The sequence below is a fragment of the Labrus mixtus genome, chromosome 7 (assembly GCF_963584025.1).
Source record: "Labrus mixtus chromosome 7, fLabMix1.1, whole genome shotgun sequence".
Classification (NCBI taxonomy): Eukaryota; Metazoa; Chordata; class Actinopteri; order Labriformes; family Labridae; genus Labrus; species Labrus mixtus.
The window spans coordinates 14,498,691-14,511,809 of record NC_083618.1 but is presented as its reverse complement, the minus strand read 5'-3'; positions in this window follow the sequence as shown (position 1 = coordinate 14,511,809).

Below are 13,119 nucleotides of genomic sequence, written 5' to 3'. Positions count from 1 at the left end.
TAGTAGGTTATACTGTAATGCAACATATTATTTATCACCCATAATGATAAGTTGTATGCAGCTACGAGGACATTGTTAAAAGCAGAAATAATTTATCCACCGGCCGGATGAAAATGACTTTTTTACAGACTATACTTCACTCATATACATGCATAGATAGATGGGTACTTTATTAATCCTTTGCAGGAAATTATACCATCACATAATTTGATCACAACTGTCAAGACACACAGTCAATCACAGTCAAGACACCACACAAAAATCGTTTCATATATAAGCATTCTTTATAATTGTAAATATATTGTTTGTGAGTATGTGAAAAATATATCTACACTCTGACAACAATAATAGTAATAGGTAAAAATAATACAATAAACATGAAAACATAAATGCAATATACTAAATAAATTCAGTAACACTTTAATAAGTAATACGTGTCTTGAAATGCAACATCACAAAAATACATTTTTATTTACTATAGAAATGCAAAAGGATGCATAACATGTAGTATATAGTTTATTATAAACAGAATTTGTCCAAAAACATAACTCTTATAAAGACATCTTATTTACTGTAACTGTTCATCTATTTGACCATGATCATTCATCTGGACACCAGAATCTACTCACGAGGGCCTCTAAGTTTGAACGCCTATATCTGCAAATAACTACCACTTACACATAACTAATGCATAATAAATGAGTTTAAAAATATGAATATACTTCTCAAGAGTGAGACTTTGGTCCAGGCCTCAAAGAAGTCTTTAAGTTATAGAGAAAGTCTTTATAACTATAAGACTTTGGCAACTGTTTCATTAGTGGTTTGCAAGGCTGAAGACTTTCACATGATAAACTTCTTCACACGCTCTCACACGGCTCATCTTGTCCTCTGCTTTAGTTTCTAAGGTTTCCTGCAGGTTTCCTAAACTGAACCCTTTATCTTATCTTCTAATACACCACTATGCGTGTGCCTGGTTATGGAAAAAAATAAAGCTAGACAACACAAACAACAGTCCTGATCACAGTCCTTAGCTGTTGATAGTCTAGTGAATTTTGGCATTTATTTGTATTTCACAACAGTAATATCATTAAATTAATATTTTGACATTTCGGCAAATATGTAAAAAAAAATAATTGATACCACTGTCTCTACAGCTAATATTAGCTTAAGCTAGCAGCATTAGCTTAGCTTAGCACAAAGACCAAAAATGGAATCAAAGTACCCTGGCTCTGTGCTCACTTTTTAGTATATCTCTTATTTTTAGATAAAAACAAAATGTAAAACGTATCTGCGCAGCTATTTCAAGGATTCTTCACTGGTCACTCAACAACTGCTACTTGCCAATATTAGCCAATAAGTCAACACGTAAAAAACAGACTGATAATTATATATATATATATTTTTCTTTTTTTTTAAACATACACACAAGACATAGAGGTTATTATAGTCATTAATGTGTAATCTTCATGGTCTAGTAGAAGCCTATCTATCTTCAGATGTGGCTTTTTGAGCAGGAACAGTAAGCTAGCTTGTTAACATTAGGCTATGGTAACAAATATTGGTTGTTATATTCCCAAATATTTCTTGAAGTTTTTGATGGTTGCTGTACAACTGCTTATGGCTAAAAAGTCTAAAAATTATATTGCTGACTGACGTTTATATTTTGGTACTTTGGAAATAATTTAAGAAAGAAGTTCAGTAGGTGATTGAAGGTTTTCATTTTTTACAACAAAGCTAGGCTAGTTGTTTCCCTTGTTTACAATGTAGGCTATATGCTATAAACTAACTAACTGATTCTGCTTTATAATATCTTATTATAAAGCTTATTTGTAAGAGAGCAAAACATGAGGAGCACATCATCATTTGTACCAGAATACAGTTTCTTTATTATGTATATTGGCAGTAACTCTAGCTGTGCTGCAGAGAAAGAGGAACTACAACTCTCTTTCTCTTTCAACTTCATTGTCCAATACCTGCATGTCCATTAACTGTGCCCCCATATAACCTTAACTGCATTGTCAAGCCCTCTCAATTAGAGGCTATAATGGCACATGTACACAAAAACTGACAGCGAGGCAGAGTGCGAGAATCAGCTGAGGGGTTGGTGGAAATAAAAAAGAGCATCTTAGAGACAGCGCTGTGAGCCGAGCTGAGCCGGCTATAAATATCTTCCCCTCATCGCTCTCTCCTCGTCTCCTCCAGTGCTGCTCTCGCTTCTCTTCCCTCCACCGGCTCCACTTCGATATAGTATGACTTCCTGCACCACCACACCATCAAGTGAGCCGCTCGCTTCATGGTGATTAAGACAGGATATTAACAGTGGCAGCTCAGGTGGAATAACGGAAATGAAGACCCTCCTGTTTGAAGAGATGGGTGGGGGTGGAGGGGGGGTGGGGGGGGGCAGGATGACTGTAACTAACGACTGATTGCTCGCTGGTTTCCTGGCAGCCTAATGATACTTTTCCACATGCCCATCATCTTTAAGGCTGCTCATGTAACAGGACATTTTTCTGCCTCTAATTTCAGGTAATTAAACAAAGGATTCACTAAAACAAATGTTTCCCAGTATCCAGGAAGGTGAATAGCAGCAGTACAGATTAAAACGTTTCCAAGAAATAATGAGCAGCCATGGGAACATAATACAACATACATGACTGTAATAAAAACTGTATCAACAATCATATATAGGCTACAGTATACCAGGAAACCCATCTGTGCCTGTTTGTAAGTCATTTAGAATCTACTTTAACACATCCAATGAGACCAGTTCATAAAGTTTCAGGTCTTTTGTCACTCATTTCACTGATTCAAGTCCCTATACAGACCAGAGTATGGATATTGGTCCAGTGCTTGAGGGGTGCAAGGTCACTTCCGGGGTACTGTTGAGGTGTCCTTGAGCAAGGCACCCAACTCCATCCAACTGGTACTTGTCATGTTCAGCACAGGTCAGATCTTCAAGATGAACAAATAACGACAGGTTAAGGCCTCAGTCTACTTCAATCTTCCATTTCCTGTCAACAGGATATAATGGCCTTGTTGTTGTCTAATATGTACACATCCAGAAATATACATCCTGCAGTAACAGTGGGTTCAGGCTACTTCAGAGAAAGAAACTGGGCCAAAGGTTTATTTTCCAAACAAATGTAATTTATTTATCAAATGTCTTGGCAGCTATAACTAGATTTCATGTCTGTGTCACTCAATTGTTACCCAATTCTCAATAGCTTTTTTCAAACTGTCGAACCATGTGAAGAGCTGTAAAACAAGGTTATACAACCAACATTGCTGGAAGTGAAACGTCACCAACCAAACGCCTTCTGTTAAGTCATTTTGAAATGATCCCAGTGTGATCACAGGGAGGATGTTTGATCGCAGCACAGAGAATACAAGTGTCAATATGGTCAGGATAACAAATCTTTTGCTGGAGTAATAAGTAGATCTGTAAAAGAAATCTGCCTGTTCACTTTTCAATTCAACAGTACTGTCATTTCTATGTCTGTTTTTAGAATAACAAAGTTAAATCTTCTTGATTTAGGATGCTGTGATTATACACCCCTGAGTGCTGCACACACTTATTTTGTTCGGGGCCTCTGTCTTCTTTCTATGAGATTCTCGTCTGATTGACAGAAGTGAGATTCTTTCAGAAAAATACTATCTGACACATTCTTGACATTGACAAACAGACAAGCTCAATTCTAGTTGCTTTAATAATAGCCTCACTCTTTTCAGCTCCTTTAATGGGCTCAAATAATTACAGTAAATAGCTGCAACAATAGCTCCCGCTGCTGCAGTACTTAGGCGAGCCCTGTCCTCCCACTGCGAGTGGTACTGTACTGTGGTGCACTGTACTCTCTCTGTTACAGTTATATAAAGAACCAGTGCTGCACTCTCTCAAGCATCGCACCACTTCAAGAACATAATGAGAGGGGAACTGGGAGGAAGTGGAGGCAGAGGGGGGGTGAGAGTAGTGAGTTCATGTTTCATCACAGTAAGACTACATACCTGTGAAACTTAAACCTTAAAACCAGAGGGAAAACAGACGATGACATCAGCTTCATGGACATTTCCACTCTTTATCACACGGTTTTGTTAAATACTCCATTCTGAATATTCATTGACAAGCACTGCAGCCAAAATGAAGTACAAAGAGAGAGAAATCCAGCTGTTAGTGTCAATGTACAATCACATTACTTTTCAAAGCAACAAAAATTATACCTTAAACTTTGCATAGACGAAGGATGAACTGTCACAGCTCTCAGAGGGATTAATAAATATTAATAAGTGCAATCACAAACTGGAAACTGGGCACGATGGCGTCACTTCACTTTGTAGATTACTAGTATTTTTTATTTTCTAATTGTGGGATCAAACAAGTTCTGTCTTTTCTTGTCTTTACTGCAAACTGGTAACATCATTTTTTTCGTCAAGAATATCTTTAAACAGACATCCTCTGGGTTAAAGTCTGTACACTTTCCAGGAGTACCTTTATTTTGTTAATTTATGCTAGGTAGGCTATGCTAGGTTTGCGCTCGAAAGCAATATAAAAGAATGTCCACAGATAGAAATTGCATGATACTATCAGTGTGATTGGTTTAATTACACAAAAAAACAAGACAAAGTTGCTGACACTAGAATATACAGCTTATACTTTGCTGTTGATGCATGGATTAGCCGTGTTGGGTTTTGAGCTCTGGTTACTGGAGTACCTCCGAGTTGGAGTTCTGACTTCAGGGGGCGTTCCTGATGACGGGTCTGACTAGCAAAGTGCATGGACAGCTATATGTACCACGTGTGAGTGTTTCACTTATCTCCTGTCCTTGTTGGCGTCTCCTGTCCATTCTTTCTTTGCTTCTTGATTGCCTAGGAGGCCTTACCTAGAATTAGATTTTGACCAGTTCAGAGATTTACTGCACCAATTCAAGTAGTAATTTAATGTTGTTGCATTATTTAATGATGACAATCACATATTTTCCAACATTCCTGATATGCTCAAACATAACATATTTGATTTTGTTTTACAGTTTAATAGATTTCCTAATTGGATGTTTTGTGTTATATTTTAAAAACAGGCTACAGTTCTGTCCCTGTTTTACCTCAAATATTTGTGTTTTTTTTTGTTGTTGTCATAATTTTTGTTGTGTATTTGACATTTCTTCTTGATATTAGTGATAAAAGTATACAATGTGTTGAATGTTTCTTCAGTAACATAAGTTTTGGAAAACCTCTTTCCACGTTGAAGCAAGTATACATGTGATTCAGCAAGTTATTTCACTTCACCTTGTCTGTCTTTCTTTTTTGCCTTAAACATTCACCACCTTTTCCGTTTTCCATTCCTCATCCTTTCGTTACAAGAGAATCCTCTCTCATTCATCGACATTGTCATTTTCTCCTTCTTATCATCTGATCTTTGTATCCGTCATGGTAACCAGGTTATAATCTTTCATTCATGAGCATGAATCTAGCAGGTTAGGGCCGATAAAGTGCACTGCACATCCACTCACAAATTAAAGAGTAACAGGAACAGGTGATAACCACACTACTGTTAGCCAGACAAACTGGCCAGATTGTAGAGGTACATAGGGACAAGTTTTGCGTTTCTAAGAAAGAAACCCATTAAATTATTTATTTTGTCATGAAAGTATTCATATTAAACTCAGAGCAAAATTAAAACCAAAAAGTTCACATTCAGACTGATCATAATGGAGATTTTCAAGTTGAAGGAAAGCAAAAGTTTTTAAAAAATCTTCAAATGTTAAAGTTTAGTGTTATGAAGCAGTAAGTGTCAAGGATAAACCTTTAGAAGAAAAACGACAGGCCCTCTAAAAGAACCAAGGATAAAAGCTTTGATTAATCTAAAAGCTTTTCTGTTGGTAAAAGTGTGATCGTCTGTGCTGAATGTCATGATCACACAGTGCCTACTAGAAGCAGAACAGTCGAAAGAGCAGTGAATGTCTTTAAATGTCCTGAAACTTTAGTAAAGGTTAATTAACTGAATGATTTACATGATTCTGAGTGTCAAAGGGGTTTTGTTTGACTGTGTCAAAGGTACGGAAAAACAAATGGAAGGCAGGCTAACGCAACCTCCCCCAACATTTTGGGGCGCAAGTAGCTCAGTTTGAAGGGATATGGGTTGGGAACCAAAGGGTCACCGGTTCATGTCCCGGTGTGGGACATATTATGGTAGCTGGAGAGATGCCAGAGCATTTCCCTAGCACGGCTGATATGCCAAGGCACCAAACCCCCAACCCCCAACATCTGACATGCTCCCTGCGTAGCAGTGTGTTGCAGCTTATGACATCTCAATGCATGACCATAGTTCCTGTTTGTGTATGTGTGTATTTCGGGCCTTTGTGTGTGACAAGCATGTCTCTCTCAATAACAGAGTGTAAACCAGAATTTCCCTCAGGGATTGATACAGCCAACCGGTAATTTGTACCCATAAAATAATCAGTGATCTGATATGATCTCTACTCATAAATGATGAATGAAACGCTGCAGTGTGCGCTCCCCAGAGTTGGATTAGCACACCATTAGCACGTTGACTCTTTTATAATGCCCAATCATCTTGGGGGAGCCCCTCTGCCATAAAATAATCTCCATGCTTGTCTTTCACCCCAGCAGCTCCTCAGAGACAGACAGTTCAATTAGAAATTGCTGAGACAAGCACCAGACACTCACAGAGGCAAGTTTCTGCATGAAAATGACCTTCACCTCTGAGAGCTGCATTTGTATGCTGCTCAAATATCAGGCAAGGATGCCCTGTCAGAGTTTAAAGGACTTAAGTTTTTAAAAAAAAACAACCTTTTAATAAAACTATTGTTTTAATGAAGTTTTACGCAGTTTTTTCTTCAGTAATTCAACATATTCACTCGAATGTCAATACGTGAATATTCGCTAGTCCTGTCCCCAACTAAGGATTTAGGGTGCACTCACACTAGGCAATCGGTAACACCAAAGCATTCTTCACCCCAGTTCATTTGACTAGTGTGAGTGCTCAAGCACGGTACACTTCCTTGGCCCTGGCTCGCTTGGAAGAGGTGTGCTTCAGCATGGTACAGTTCATGCACGAGCACAAGCACGGGTACACAGCGTGGACAGCCTTCATTTTCGAGAAATCCTGGAGTCTTATGGCTGTATGCTTAAATGACTCATTATAAGCCACATAGTCAGTAAAGTAGTTGTCTGTCATGTTCTCTGTGTTGTTCTCCGATGTGCAGACGCCCCCTCGACTGCGCGTACATTTAATTTATTTATTTATTTGTTTGCCTTCTGATTCCGGTGTCATTGTATGTGTATTTTACCGACTTTTACTTCTCAATTTTTAGCCTGTGTATGGAACACATACCTCCTGTCACCTCTATGAACAGCAACTAATCAAATCGACAAAACACCATTCTGATCTGCAAGTTTTTTGCGACTGCTGTCCTCTCACCTCCACCAGTTCACAAACGTGCTGGCTGAGCCGTGCGGACTGTGTACCATCTCTGCTGTTCAGCTGGATTCTCTTCTATATAGTGAGCCTGTTGGAGAGTGGATAACCTGGTTGCCGGCGATATTCCACCTTGGGTCCCCTGCGGGAGTGCCTCTGCTGGGTCCGCCTGTGGCGAGCTGTCAACTATCAGTTGGCTGTTGGTTGCGGGCTGGGGTCTGCTGGGTCTCCTGTTTTCGGTGGGTCTGCTGACCGGGCGCCTAGACACCTGGTTCTCCCGGCTTTGTGGGTTGGCTGTCTGCGGGATTGCTGAGCTGCTGGCAGTTGGTTGGCTGGTAAGCTGCTAACTGATAGCCGATCTGCCCTCCAGGCTACGTGGGTCTTCTGTCCCTGGCTACCGGGCTGCAGGAAGTTGGTTGGCCGCCGGCTGGCAGTGTCTCGGCTGCCTCGCTGGATGTCCGGGTTTCCAAGCTGGTCTCTGCTGCAGTCCTGCTGCGATCCTCCTGCCATTGGCGACTCCAGGCTACATGAGTTTGCTGTCCACTGTTTACGGAGCTAGCGGTTGGTTAGCTGATTAGCTGCTAGCCGCTGGATCCTCCTACACCGGTCTCCGACACCGTTCTGCTGCGCGCTGGCTGCCACTCGTCTTTCTCTGTTGTCGATTCCCGCATTTCGCACTTTTGAACTGCTGGCTGCTCCGACTTTTAGGCTGTTACAATGAAGCTACTTCTTGCCCTGTTCACTTTGTCCTCGCTATTGGATCCAAACATATTCCAAATGTGTGCCGATGCACCTGGATACAGGCCATGGGGAAAAGAGCGTTTAGTTTTGCTGCTCCCACCGCATGGAACTTTCTCCAAAATGACTTGAAAATGGCGGAGCTCATTTCGCTTGAAGCCATTGGCTCGATCTTAAAAGATAAAATACGTGACACAATTGGACAGTGCCTGTGTTTCTGAATTGTAATCCGTGATCAAGATTCTGCACTTTATCTGTAAATCAATTTGCACATTGTAAATTGTTGTCCTCTCCTAACTTATTGTTTGTAAACTGTCTCTTTATCATGTAATGCTTTTTATGACGTGTGCTGCTGCCCTCTTGGCCAGGTCACCCTTGTGAAAGAGATCCTGATCTCAAATGGGTTATTTATCTGGTTAAATAAAGGTTAAATAAATAAATATATATATTTTTTTATTCTTGGGTCCTCCTGTCTTGTAAACTAAGCAAGCTTCATAATTAGGTAAAGCCTTGCATGTGTTGTATTATGACGTCATGTACAATAGGTAACCGTGCTGAAGCCTGGTTAGTCCTGGAGCAGTGTGAGTGCAGGCCAGTGGGGGAATGGGGGGGGGGGACAATCGTGCTTAAGCACAGTACGGGACAACTTTGCATAGTGTGAGTGCGCCCTTACATAGTCAAACCGAGTTGCACATTTTACCCATCGTCACCTGTTTGAAATTCAACAGAAGAAAAAAACAATGCAAAATCTGGTAATATTACAGGACCTAGTCAGTCGACATGGTCCACAAGTTTCTTCAAACGTCTTTGCCGGCTTCACCACCCTCTGCTTGTCAACAAATGCATGTTGTCTAAGAGGGGGAGGTGTTAACAGCACCATTTCTCTTTCAACCTTGCAGATGCACTCAGAGACCTTCAGTTGGTGCTAAAGGGCTCCAAACTTAGTTCCTACATATTAATGCTTTAATCGCTGCGTGAACACAGAACTTCAACTTGTTATTTCTTATGTAACAAATGTGTCTATTTAGTATTTTAAACTGTTTGTGGGCTGTCCTGTAAACTGTCCTGTAATTGTAAATTTGTTTAATATTTTTTGTTTCGGATCGAATTAGGTTTCTACTAATTCTGCCATATTTACATAAATGTGTATATCTGATATGTTGATTGATGTGCACTGGCCTAAGTCAATAAATAAATAAAAATGAACTGATGGCCTTTAACTGGATTCTGCTTCTCTTACTTTCTTGAACACACTCGGCACACTGAAACCTGCAAAGACACTCACTTTTGTAGGAGGCAGAGCGACGGGAAAGTGGAGATACAAATCTTTTTTGAGGCCTGATCGGTCTAATGATTACGGAGTTCTCCTTTACTGTTACTATGGCAACCAGGAACAGGAAGGAAGTGCAAATGTTGCAGAGCTCAGCAGGATCGCGTGAACCACTGACAAAAAACAGAAAAGTGTTTATAGCCGTAAGAAAGTCCTTTGCTGGTGTGTGTGTGTGTGTGTGTGTGTGTGTGTGTGTGTGTGTGTGTGTGTGTGTGTGCGTGTTTGTGTGTGTGTGTGTGTGTGGTCTAGTAACAAATTATTAAAGCTACTACAAGAGAAAAGTCTTCTTATTACTGACTCTTCCTTATTAGCCTCACATCATGCAGTGCTTAGTCAGCTCTTATCATCACTCTGTAGACTCTAGCCACAGTCTTATCTGACCGCAATAGATTATCTATTTGCTTGCACAATCAGCTGCTAAAAAAACTCCAACTGACCTGAGCTGAGCTGAACCATCGACTGCACTCTGTTTCTGTGAACACCAGACTGTGCGCTGATTATTGAAGAGGCCAGCAGGGTGGCAAAGTGATTCAGACCCCCTTCATAAAAATGCAGCATGCTGAGGTGTTCTCCAGAGAGAAAATGACTCCATTTTCACTCAGGCGTCGTGATCCTGTATCAGAAACTGTACTTTGATCGCACTGCACAGAGGAATAAGATGCATTTCGTTTTCATTCATTATTAAGCATAACATATCTACTTACTGTATTGATTGGATAGAAACCTGAAAAAAAATGTTTTACAAGAGATTGAAGATTGTAAGTAGTGTGATGGTGTGTGGTGTCTTCTCGCTCACTTTTATGACCCCTCTCTCTCTCTCTCTCTCTCTCTCTCGCTCTCTCTCTCTGTCTCTCTGCACGTGCTCATTAGAAACTGGCCACACCTGGAGTGGTCGGGTTGTTAAAGTTTGAGCTGCAGCTGTGACAGTCTTGCTCTACCTGACTGGAACTTGGCACAGCTGCTGCTACAGCTAATGACTCCCTGTTTCTGTGAGGTGAAGTTATGCTGGTCTAAATTGTGGAAGCTGTACCTTTTGTTGTAAAAAAGCTTCATTGGCAGTCAAAGTCCTTCACACATTTTTTCACATTTAATTAATGTTAATATTAGATGTTAATCGTCAAACAAAACGTCCAACATGGCATGATCTGGTGACAATTTTATTCAAACACTGATGATTAAGTCCCTCCAAATCTCTATTACGAGATCAAACACATAAATGACAATGTAAACATGAACTCGATTATCTGGTATCAGACGTCTTCTTGTTTTACAACATAGTTTGTAGTAGTATCGTCCGCGAGCATTTCAGTGAGCTGTAGCTGTGGGAAACAGTCTGCGTAGAAAGCAGAAGAGGGAGATCACGCTGGCCACAATATAAACCCCTCGGTAGTTATCTGACGACGGTTTGGCTTTAATAATATCTTTCATCAAATTTGCATTCGAGTGCAGTTTGCTTCTCAAATTGCTTGTCCGACTTTAAACATGGCAATGCTCAGTCAATAAGTCATGGCTGGAGAGCCTTTATTGTTACGCGCCGGCTACACCAGAAAAGTTGGCCATCTGATAGCCGCTATCATTTCAAGAGGCTATTGTTGTCAGATTGGTTCTTAAATTGGAGACTTAGAAATAGAGAACACAACAATAATTCAAATTCAGCCAATCCCAGCATGCATTCTGAGAAACCGTTCAATTTTTTTTACAATCACAACTGCTACCCTACTAGAAGCAAATTGTCTAACTTCAGCTGCCCTAGTTTAACCTGGTTTTGAACCTTGCCTGACTTTGAACTATAGGTAAACACAAACATAACTTTTATTTACTCTGTCTTTGTGTTTTCCTTTTGGGTTACACTAATTAACATGTACTTGTGGTCTTAAAGGGAACTTTGTGTAACAGAAGCTGAAGGGATTTCTCGTTGACAGCTAGAGTCTAATAAGCCCTCCCAACTCCACTTTTTGGGTTAAAAAGAGTTCACAGCCTCTGTTCAAGACGTGAAGAAAGATTTAAGAAGCTACTCTTTAATCCTGCTGTAAGCACTTCATCCTGATGCGCTGAAAACGGAGAGAGTGTTCCTTCTTTTGGCCTAAATTTTAAACTCCATGCCTGGTTGTTTGTACTGAATAAAGATAAACCAAATCCACTTATGTTGCATATTGCTATGCGACTCCCACAGAGGAAACTTCGTACACAACATTGTAAAACAAACGCACATTTGTTAGTATAACTGTCAGATTTTTAAAAAATAAATATTTAACACTCCAGTCTTGCCCCCTTTGTGTCCTGCAGATATAAACTGATCCATATCCAGGAGGTTGAGTTTCATGCTTGTAGGTTTCTGCTCTACCTTATTCCAGTTTCTGAAAAAATGTGCCCCTCAGAAAGGATTAAAACTTGGCTCTGCCTGTTGCACTCTCCTCCAGCGGCAGAAATAGATAGATGAAGAGATTTTGCTTTACAACAGATACTCAGAGTCATGCAGGCACTGACAGAAAGGCTGCCCTTGAGCTGTGTCCTCCACACAGACTCACTGAAGGCTGTTTATTCATGAAGCGGTTTTAAAAATAGTAGCTCGGATAAAAAGAAACAAACATAGCATTGCGTAACTATTGCTCTATCTTTCAGCTCAGCTTGCCAAAACATTCATGCAGTATGAAGATGGCTGTTAATCAGAGGTTTAATTATATCTGTATGAATGGACGGGGAGAAACTGAATTTAAAGAAGCATTACAACAAGTTGTGTGTCTGAAAGAACTAACTAACTTGGCTTGGGCAGATTGTTCTTTTGAAAAAAAGCCTATAATGAATGAGGAGTTTGAAAGATTACAGCAGGGTTGCATGATGGGAAGTGCAGGATCGTACTTTTTTGTTTATAGTATGGTAGTCCCCCATCAGACTGTCTCACCGATACAAACTCCATGAGAGAGGGGGATGAGTGCTTGCCTTCATCAGCAGTGTAAAACCCATACTTGTAGTTCAATAACATTTTCATGGTCTGAATTTGTCACACACAGTTCTAATAACATGCATTCTACACAAGCAGCAACCTCTGGTGTTAAAAAAATGCCCTGGAAGTCAAATACACACTGCATTCAAAAAATGCCAATTTTTAAGGCAGAAATGTCCATGTTTACAGCCTGGTACAAAAATGATCTAATTAGTTATTGTTCTCATTGGCACACACTGAATGGGAGGTGAATTTCTTTATAACGCATCCGCTTTGGTTTTATGAAGGATTCTAATTGTGCATAGTTACGCGCGAGGCTGACCTGATGACAGGGCGGCGCGATGAGGTGGTTTGTCATAATGCTTAAAACCTGCCTCAGCTCCAGCTCTTAGCCTGTCGTTAGGTTGTCTGAAAGTTATAGCTGAGACAGGATTTCCAGCAGCCGACGAGCCTCCAGAGCTCAGCTACAGATGGGCGACGTCTGTCAGGCATTGTCCATTGATATTTACAGTCTATGATTTTACCTCAGTCTTTGACACAAAAAATACTGATTTACTGCAAATAGCTACATATTTTATATACATTATTTATACATTGCACTTACATATTGTCTAGATAATCCTGGGACCAGGAGGACCAAATACATTCCCTAACCCTGAGAGCTGTGAGAGGCTAAAC